Below are 11,151 nucleotides of genomic sequence, written 5' to 3'. Positions count from 1 at the left end.
GTCACAGAAATTAGAGAGGGGGCAGTACTTTTTAACTCCAAGGTGTTCCCCAAAACTTAATTTTTAAGTTTGATGTGATGAGGAGAAATGGCCCTTTTGAAGTCAATTACATCTTCCCATAGTATCTCCCACAGAAGAAAAGCTAACATGTTGATTGTTCTAACATTAGGACAATGCATACAATGCTTTATCCTCAGATTCTTCAAATGACCTTACCAGCTAGGCTGGTGGCTTTAATAATGTGAATACCTGTTTTCTGAAATGGGCCTAAGTCTATTTGAAGAAGCCACCAAGAAATCCATCTCAAAATCTTTAGAATCTCATTTCATTGTAACCATAAAAAAACAGATTTAATTCTGAAAATCTATATTCTTTGTAAATTACAGGACCATTGCTATATGACTATCTAACTCTATACCACATATCCAACTGTTCACCCAAGTCAAACTGGTGAGAGAATTACTCAACTGTCCACTTCAATGTCTGATTTGCACTGTCAACCTTCCTTGCCAACTGGATCTAACATCGATTCAATAGAAAGTAAATAATATGACATGCACTGTACTTGCCATGTGACACTAACATCCTTACTCTCAGATTAATTTTAAGTTTTTCCTTCACCTGTGGTAACACTGTTGCTAAGGAACAGTACACGTTTAACCATGATTGACCAGGAGAAGCACCTATGATAGTTTAATCTTCATCTTTGCTGCTTGTCTAAAAGTTCTTGCTGTCTTTTATGGTGGGCTACTTTCTCTTATTATTATTATTGTATGAATCTGTTTCATCTAGGATCTCAAATTGGTACAATTCATAAAATGGATCTCCTTCTCTCCTACTATTTACTACCTGCAAAGTAACAGTTGAGATGTATTGTTTCAGAAGCTTCCATCAGTCATGGTGAGGAAGGTAGAGTTGAGCAGAGCACCTTTCATCAGGAAGCAGGGAGTGAGGGATGAATATGCCTGTGCTCCATTACTCTTATTTTTATAAAAGGAAGAGGCTCTGAATATTAAAGAACATTAAAGAACATTAAAAATAGCCTACTATTCAAGCTCTGAAAAGCTTTAGGTGTTCCCTTCACGAGCTAGCTAAAAACCCCGTAGCAGTTGACTTACATGGAACCCCAAATGAGGTGTAAACCTCAAAAATGTTATGAAAATAAATCTGGCTAAAGTCTCCTGTGACTTTATGAAGATTATTGATTACCCTAGAAACCATTGTAAAAATAAAGGAGAATCAGCAGTTCATTGTAATTAATTACAATGCAATAGTAAATTTAAAAAAACAAGAATTTTATACTGTCCCATTCTTACAATATTACTAATTAATTTTTAGCAATAGTACATAGGTAAGATAGATCTCCTATTCTGTCTTCCTTCACACTAGAAGATAATAACTATATATATATATATATATATATATATATGTATGTATATATATATATATTGGGGTCCGGTCATGGGGCCTGAACTCTGGGCCTAGGCACTGTCCTTCAGCTCTTCAGCTCAAGGCTAGCGCTCTAACACTTGAGCCACAGTGCCACTTCCGGCTTTTTTTCTTTTTGCTTATGTGGTGCTGGGGAATCGAACCCAGGGCCTCATGCGTGCAAGGCAAGTGCTCTACCACTGAGCCACCTTCCCAGCTCCAATAACAATATTTTTATGAATAAAACTCACTGAAGAATCCAGAAGCTTTCTTTTATAAAACAGATGCAATCACCTAATTGCTGAGCCTCAGTTTTAACATAAGTGAAATTATAGGGATGAGAGTCAACTATGATTTCCTTAATTCCATTCAACTTAGGAAATACTCTAGCAGTATCAGAGCTCAGGGGGGAAAAAAAAGTACTCAAAACCACTCTGTTTCCACCTAGTGGTAAAAGTGTAATATTTCTTTTAGATTTATTTTAGTTGCTTCTCATTTTTGCATACCTCAGTTACGCACATAGCATTGGGGCAGAGTATGTAATTTTCTTTAGCAACAACCTCCCAGGTAAATTTATATAGGTAGATGTGCCTTTCATAAAGATGACCATAATATATGATGATTCCTCAGGACAGCAAGCAGCTGGTAGACAAAGAAAGGGGGCGGGAAAGGAATGTTGTGTTAGATATATTACTGCAGAAAATACCAGAAAATGTATATTAGATTATTAAGTCTTCTCTAAGCATCTGGCCAGTTTAATAAAAAAAATGGAAGTAAAAGTATAAGAAAGAAAAGGCATTGAGACCACTCTAACTTGGCACTTCTCTATTAGTGTACTATAAAGTCTGCACTCCTTTGGCGTACAAAAAAATAAAATAAAATCACCCACTGACCTTGCTGACTACACATTTGGATTTAGTAGGTCCAGAGTTGGGTCTGAGATCATCCATAGTTCACAAACTCCCAGGTCACACTCAGTGCTCCCCATCTGCAAACTCTGCGTGTGCTGGATCTACTAACTGCAGATCAGAAATATTTGAAAAGTCTGTGTGCTGAATTTGGATCACTGTTCCTTAAATAATATGGTATAGCAATTCTTTAAATTAGGTATTTGCTACCCAGAAATGTGTTAAAATGTATGTGTGTGGGGGTTATATGCAAATACTATGTTAAATGTGGAACTGTAGTATCTGTTGATATGGGTACCCACTGGGGCCCTAAAAGTAACTCCCACGATACCAATAGACAAAGAGGAAATTGAATAAACTCACCTCCAAGTATCATCACATCCAACCTATGGATTTTTCCTAATTAATCTGAAGCAGTTCACCAGGAAGCATGATACAAGGCATCAAATAATAGAAGGAATGAGAAGGTTGGGATACAGATGGGATATAGATTTATTTAAACCTAATTTCTCCTTTAAATTTTATAATGACTCTCTATAGTCACTTTATAATAACAAGAACAAATTTATAATGAATATTTTGACCCTCACTTTTTTCTGACTTGTTTTGCTATAGACAGGCATTGCAGAGCTAGCTCTTACTTCCCTGAGGAAATCCTCTTTGGAATCAATTCCAAAAGAAAAGCATAAGAAGTAGGTAGGAGCCAGGTGCCACACTGGTTGCTCACGCCTGTAATCCTAGTTACTCAAGAGGCTGACATCTGAGGATTGTGGTTCAAAGCCAGCCGGGGCAGGAAAGTCCGTGAGATTCTTATCTCCAAAAACCACCAGAAAACTGGAAGTGGCACTGTGGCTCAAGTGGTAGAGTGCTTGCCTTAAGCTGAAGAGCTGAGGGACAGGCCCAGGCCCAAAGTTGAAGCCCTATGACAGACAAAAAAAAAAAAAAAAGAAGAAGTAGGTAGGTTATTAGATCTATATCTTTATCAGTAAAAATCCCCAGACTAAAGTAAGGTTAGAGAGTCATACAGCTTAAAGTACACCCATTAAGTAAATCCTTCCATGTATCAAGTCCAAGGGCTTGCAAGTAGTACCATCTAGCAATAGAAACCTCTTTTGTTTGGATTTTCATATGATTTCTTCTATTTAAGGAACTTCAAAAGGCATACTTATTTCGTGTACTTTGTCCTTTCACTTCAAGCAGTGTTGTCTGCTATAGACAACCATTAAATCTTTCTTGCTGCTTAAATAATCTATCACAAGCATGAGGCTTCAAAATTGATTGGACTAGAGGACAGCTTGGAGGAAAACTAAGCACTATAACAGTAACAATAATAAACTGAATGGTTTAAAAATAAAAGAGAAGTCGGGTGTCGGTGACTGTAATCCTAGCTACTCAAGAGGCTGAGATCTGAGCATGTGGTTCAAAGCCAGCTCAGGCAGGAAACTCTGGGAGACTCTTATCTCCAATAAACCACTCAGAAAACTGGAAGTGGTGCTGTGGCTCAAGTGGTAGAGCACTTTCCTGGAGCTAAATTACTGAGGGACAGTGCCCAGGTCCAGAGTTCAAGCCCCATGACCGACCAAAAAAAAAAAAAAACGACAGAATATTATGCCCATTTTATAACAAAACCCCTTCTTCCATGCAAAGTATTTGGCTGGCACAGCTGAGACACAACCATAAAGACTACTATTGCTTCAAAAATTTCAAAGGCAAAAAAATACTCAAATAAGATTTTCCTACCAGGAGAGAATAAATTCCTTTGAGTTACCCTTTCCCATTTTCCAGTCTTACATTCTTTGAAAATCCCCAGATTTTCATGCCATTTGATCTTTATAAATAAAAATTTATGATTTTTTTAAAAAATTAAAATCTACATAATCAGCAGGTTGCCTGCTTCATAGTTATTGATTTCAATAGGCCAGTCCCTCATTGATTCCTTTTGCCTAGATTAGATTCCTAGAAGAGTCAGGAGAGTTTACTAATTCACCTAAATCCTATTGAAAATGCTTTCTTGATCCTATTTATTACCCTTTTAACTTGGCAGTGTGAATAGTGATCCTATAAGCCCATATAGGCCTGCACAGCACTGCCAAACCAATGAGGAAATGATTCTGTATACTCCTGTAAATCAGGAAGTAAAATGCTCACCTACTCCCAGACACCTTGGATACTTTTTGTTCATCTCTTTGCTTATAAATTCAGCAGACCTACAAATAGAAATTCAATAGCAGGTAGGAAAAAGTATTTTGGTCTCCTCCCATGAATTACTTACTCATGCCATCTTACCTCTTGTGCGCTTGAATTCTTCCTTTCTCTAGTAATGACTTCTCATCTAAGTGACCTACTGTTCATCTCCACAACCCAATTTTATTGGTTCCATTATCTAAGTTGGCTAACCACTTTAATTTTATGCAAGACTTGGAAGCTGACTGGCTGTTATTTTGATCTTAGTTTGAGTGTATTTTAGATGCTATGAAACATATTTTCACAACAAATCTCAAATCTTGTCATCTATTTTACAACATCAAAATGTTACATAGTTCAAAAGCTAACTGAAGTATAAACTTCTGTCTTCCTGCGGATATTTTCATTGGATCTTCTTCAATTACACTTGACTGTTGTGTCCATTCAATCAATAAACCAGTAAACTGAATTCAAAAATTGAAATAATCTTTTATTTTCATCGATACTCCCATCCTTCTTGCTTCACACTCTATATCAGATTTGTCCTTCCGATTGAGGAATATTCTTATCTGAAACATCTTCATAACACCCATCTTATAAATTGTGGTTACTTGGTCTGATTTGTACCAAGGCCGAGGACAACAGAGAAACAAGGGGATTGGCTCTGTGATTGGGACATAGCCGGGACATATCAGGGTTGACCTCAAAGGGAAGGTGGCATAATGGTTCTGATTGGTTCTTCTGCTTTGGAGGTGGACCTAGTGAGAAGGTGGCAGACAAGGTCTAGCCTTCAGGGGAGAGAGAAGGATAAAATCTAGGCTGAAGGTCAAATTTCAAGACTAAGACAAAAATGATCACATTCATTATCAACTCTTATCCCCTGTCCAGCACACCAAACAGCATGTTGCAGTAATAATACTGAATGTAAACTCATTCTCAGGGCAAAGTTAAGCAACTAATGGCCCTCTGTCCTGATAGACTCGCAGACCACAGCATACCATGTTCTGCAGAGTGTAAGATATAGTGACCTTCTTCTGGTTTGGTTAACATAGATCTGAGTTATGTTTTGCCCTGGTGTAATTATGAAAGGTGCCCATTTTTTTTACTCTGCATATCTCAAAATGAATGTAAAGTGAAACATTGTTCAATTTAATCCTCATCTATTAAACAGCTTCAAAGCCTAATTTCAAATATTCAACATGGTATCCCAGTGTGGTCTTGCAGGAGAAAAGAAGTACTCAAGGACATATTCCATTCCTCCCTGCTCATGTGGACTTGTATAGACAAGCTATGTATGACCAACTCATAAATGAAGTGAAAACAGTTAGCTATACACAATATATTCCTTTAATTTATGTCAGCCTTCTTTTGTTTTAACCCACCTAATATTTACAAGGGTTTACCAACCAAAAACTGCCATCGTTATTCAGCTTTCACCCTCCTGAACAGCTAGGTATGAGTCATAGGCATCTAGCAGGACATAAATTAAGTCTTAAAATTACCATTTGTTAAGCTAAAATCATATATGTTGTTTTTCACTGCAGAATATTTTTTTAATATGGAATGCTTCACGAATTTGCATGTCATCCTTGCGCAGGGGCCATGCTAATCTTCTCTGTATCGTTCCAATTTTAGTATATGTGCTGCCGAAGCGAACACAATTGGCAGAGTATTTTTTTATTTTGCTTTTATGATTGTGCAAATTACATAGCTTGTTGCCAGACAAGGTTATTTAAAAAAAAATATTTTGCATGGTCTTGAAGTGAGGAGAATGATAGAATTCACAGAGAATACAGTTGGCAGATAAGGTATATCAATCACATTGTAAAGAGGTTCTAAAATTTCTAAGAGGCCAGTTATCAAAGTATAATTCCTTAATTAGGATTCAAGCAGTCATCTGTGTATACATATATATGTATATGTATATATATATATATATATAGTAATAAAAGTTTGAGGCATACATTCCTATGAAAGATTCTTAGGAGAGACTAGTGGAGATCCACATGATATACAAGGTCATTAGCACTTGAGCGGCAGGTATAGGCAGGCAAAGGATGTGGAGCTCAAAATATAGGTCATTCATGTGGTAATCTAAGTAAATATTTGGAATAATTTCAAGATGACATAATACATGCTAAAATAACAAAGTATTTCTGTCTAGCAAATTCTGAGCTCCAAGTTTTAAGACAGCAGCAGCATCCTGAAAGAAAATGGCTAAAGATGAAACCAAAGACAGTTGTAAATGCTTCTATTTACCCTGTCCAGTATGGATTTTACTCAAAATTATATTGTTGGGGCCAGGTGCAGTGGCTCAAGCTTGTAATCATAGCTATTTGGGAGGTGAGATCCAGGATTTTGGTTTGAGGCTGTTTCCAAGGAGTGGGTGGAAAGGGGGACATTCATGAGACTTTATTACACCAATGACAGGGCACAGTGGCATGCACCTGTTATCTCTAGTGATTATAGGGAAGTAAAAGTAGAAGATTCATAGCCCAAGCAGGCCTGATCATAAAGCAAGATCCTCCCTTGAAAATAGCTAATGCAAAAGAGACCTGAACACATAACTCAAATGGTAGAGTACCTGCCTAGCAAGCACAAAGCCCTGAGTTCAAACTCCAGTACTACCAAAGAGTATGTGATTGGTTCTTAATATACTCTTTACTATCTATATTAATGTGGTACTTGAAAGAAATGAGAGGCAACTGACCGACTTGGAGGCAGCCCAGAAGATATGTCACCCAAAAAAGCCTTGGGCCCATATTGGTGCTTGCCTCTCATTTCTTACAGTACTACCATGTAAATTTTTTTTATTCACATACACATTCTATAATGTTTAAACATATTTATCTCCTCAAACATTTATCATTTCTTGAAGAGTAAAACATAAAAACTCCTCATAGCTTTTTGAAATGTACAATATATTATTTTTGTCGATAGTCACCATACTATAGGATAGCACACCAGAACTTCTGGATGTTAACTAATCATAACTTAGAGTCCATTGATCATCCTTTCTCCCTCCTTCCTACTCTTCAAAGCCTGTAGCAACCACCACTTTGATCTCACACGAGTATTTGTATTTGTATTTCACACGAGTGAGACCTTTCTTTATCTGCTTATTTCACATAACATGATGCACTAGACTGCAGTGACAACTCATTGTGGTTTTGAGTCACATTTCCTTTATGACTAGTGGTGAGTGTTGAACATTTTTTTTTCATTTACCATTTGTAGGTCTCCATTTGAAAAGTATCTACTTAGGTCTGCTATTCATCTTCAATTGACTTTAATTAAGTTTGGTTAATTAATTTTAATTTGAGATTTGGGTATTGAGGTTTTTGAGTTATTTGTATAGCCTTGATGTTAACCCCTTGTCACCTTTATAATCTTCAAATTCTTTCTTTAATTCTGTACTTTGTCTCTTTGGCCTGATAATTGTTTTGTCAGCTATAAAGAAGCTTTTAGCTTGTTGCAATTCAATCTATCTACTTTTGCTCTTGTTTCTTATGTTTTTGAGTTGTTGTATAACAAATCTTCATCCATTCCTGTGTCCTGTGACATTTCTATTGTCTTATTATGGTTGTTTCATAAGTTTGTGTCTTAAGTTTAAGTCTTTAATCCATTTTGAGTTAACTGATGACAGTCTTTTATTTTATTCTTCTTCATGTGGATATCCAATTTCTCCAGCACTATTTCTTGAAAAAAACTATCCTTTAGCCAATGAGGTTCTTAGTGCCTTTGTCAAAAATCAGTTGTCTATAGATGGGTCTGAGGCAGTCTAGTCTGTTTTGATTACCTTATATGTATTTCCAGAAACATGCTGCTTTGATTGTCATGGCCTTGAATTATATTTTGAAGTTAAGTTCCTTTTGCTTTACTCTTTCAATCATGATTATTACCTATCTAGTTGGTTTATTTGTTTGGTTTGGTTGGTTTTTTTGTGGTGGGGGGTTGGTTTTGCCCATGTGTGTATGCATGTGTGCATGTGTCTCTGTATGTTTCCACCTACATTTCAGATTTTTTTTCTAATTGTGAGAAACACAATTTGTATTTTGACTGTGATTTCACTGAAGTTTTAGTTCATGATGGACGTACCTATATTTTAACAGGATTGATGAACAATGCATGAACAGAGTGTATCTTTCCATTTGTGTGTACGTCGTCGTAAATCTATTACATCAATGTTTTATATATATTTCTTATTGCAGAAGTGTTTCTCCACTCTGTATCAATTTGTTTCTAGATTTTTTTGTAGATTGCTGTAAATTATATTGATGTCTTAGTTTCTGTTTCAGCTAAATGACTATAGGCAAATAACTAACACTAATGATTGTTCTATGCTTATTTTGTATCCTATGGCCTTGACAAATTATTTTATTGATGCTAATACTTTTTGGTGGAGTTTTGGGGATTTTGTCCATATAAGAGCATGTTATATGCAAACAGTAATAATCTGACTTCCTTTTTGCCAACTGGGATGCCCTTTATTTTGTTGTCTTGCCTGTTTGCCTGGCTAAGACTCTCAGTATTGGATGTGAGTAAAGATGTAAAGGAGAGCAGTTCTGTCTTCTTATAGGTCTTCAAAAGAATAGTTTTGGGCTTTTCCACTTACAGTATAATGCTAATCATTGGTTTTCATATATGATCTTTGTTATTTAGAGATGAATTACTGTCATGCCTAATTTGTTTGGAGTATTTAATCAGAAGGGAACATTGAACTTTAACAAGTATCCTTTTGCATCTATTGAGACGATCATATGCATTTTTATCCTTTACTCAATTGATTGATATATCACATTTATTGATTTTTTTTTAAATCAGGGAGGCAAAAACTGGCACTATAGCAATGAAAAAAACCAGTAGAGATTATTGTGAACAAGTGCATGGCCAAAAAAATTGAAGAAATGGACCCTCCAAAGTTGAAACATATAAATAGAAAATGCGATTGGGTCAGTAAGTAATGAAAGTTGAATGAATCTTTAAAATCTCCCATCAAAGAAAAAAACCCGGACAGCTTCACTGTTGAGTTCTACAAAATATTTAAGAAAGAATTAACATTGTGGGGAGCTTAAGGAGCACACAGAAATGGAAGGACATAGGGTGAATAAACACAGCAGTAGTGCTCAGTAGAAACTGTGTTGAAAATGAATGGGGATGGGAAGGAAAAACTAGGAGAGAATGAAGGAAGGGGTGACATTGTCCAAAAGAAATGTACTCATTACCTGATTTATAAAACTGTACATCACCTTTACAATAACAATAGAAAAGAAATAACAATTCATGAATTATTACAAAAGCAAAGAGGAGACAATTCTGCCAAATATGAGGCTAGCATTATTATAATACCAAAACTGGAACAAGGACACAACAAATAGAAAATTAAAAGCCAAGATACTTGAAGAACCTAGGTATAAAACTCCCCCACAAAATACTGGCAAATGAGATCCAAAAGCATGTTAGAAAGATTATTCATTATGATCAGGTGGGATTAATCTACAGGATAAAAGAGTATACAAAAAGTCATTTTATTTTTATTGAAAAATAGTGATTATATATATTTTTAGGAAACAATGTGGTGATGTGATGGATGTGTAAAAATAAAATTCTTAGAAGTAAAAAACTAACAAAATGAAGGAACTGTATGCTGAAAACTATGAAATACTGCTGAAGGGAATTAAAAATGATACAAACAAATGGGAATGCATCCTACATTTATAGATTAAAATAATTAGTATTGTGAAAACATCCACAGAGTCAGTGAAATCTTTATAAAAATGCTTGTTATCATTCTTTACAACATAGGAAACAAAATTCCGAAACTCATACAAAACTACAAAAAAACCCTGAATAACTGAAGTAATCTTAAGCACTCTCCCCTACAAAGAAAGCCCACACCACCACCATTAACATATTCTGATTTCACAATGTACTACAAATATATAATAATCAAAACAGCCTGGTACTAACGTAAAAATAGACACATACACTAATGGACAGAATAGACAGTTCAGAATAAATCCATGTATCTGGATCAACTGATTATTTTGACAAAGATACTCAGGACAAATAATGGAAAATCGACAATGTCACCAATAGATGGAATTAGGAAAACTGGATCTACAAGTATGGAAGTATAAACTTAGGCCCTATTTCACAGCACTTACAAACTTCAATAAAAATGGATGAGAGAATTAAATGTGAGATTGAAACTAGAAAAAAACAGAAAGGGGGAAACTATTGCATTTGACAAGCATTTTATCTTTATAATATTTTGTGAATTCTCCAACGTTTTGAAGATATTACAGTCCTTTTATATTAGGTCAACTCTTTTTCAGGGATGAGGTAAGAATACTCAATAGATACGTCTATTTAAAACTGTGCCAACTGCCACTGAGGCATCTGAAGTAAACTGCTCAGAAGCAAAAGAAAATGTCTGAGAAATACTGGGTCATGAAGCAACTCAGATCACTACCCAACTCTCCCTATGTTTAGAGTTAGTTCACTATCATAAGCCTGGGAATAAGTAAAGTGGCCTGAAGGCTATGTGTGTGCTGATGTGTACAACTTGCAAAATAAAGTTTGCCAGTGGACAAGTCAAAGCTGGAGTGCTGTACCACCCGATCCAGCT

The 11,151-nt window shown here is 35.7% G+C and overlaps 1 non-coding gene across 1 annotated transcript; it reads right to left on the bottom strand.

Annotated features, from left to right (window-relative positions):
- Nucleotides 1-6,072: 6,072 nt before the first annotated feature.
- On the bottom strand, nt 6,073-6,179 carry LOC138806414 (U6 spliceosomal RNA). The gene has a single exon (XR_011365858.1). It is a non-coding gene; the product is annotated as a U6 spliceosomal RNA (small nuclear RNA).
- Nucleotides 6,180-11,151: the final 4,972 nt, after the last annotated feature.

This window comes from Dipodomys merriami, unplaced genomic scaffold, assembly GCF_024711535.1.
Source record: "Dipodomys merriami isolate MVZ:Mamm:240054 unplaced genomic scaffold, mDipMer1.0.p SCAF_4, whole genome shotgun sequence".
NCBI lineage: Eukaryota > Metazoa > Chordata > Mammalia > Rodentia > Heteromyidae > Dipodomys > Dipodomys merriami.
Note: the sequence above shows the minus strand (reverse complement) of the source record. Positions and strands in the feature narration are given on the sequence as shown.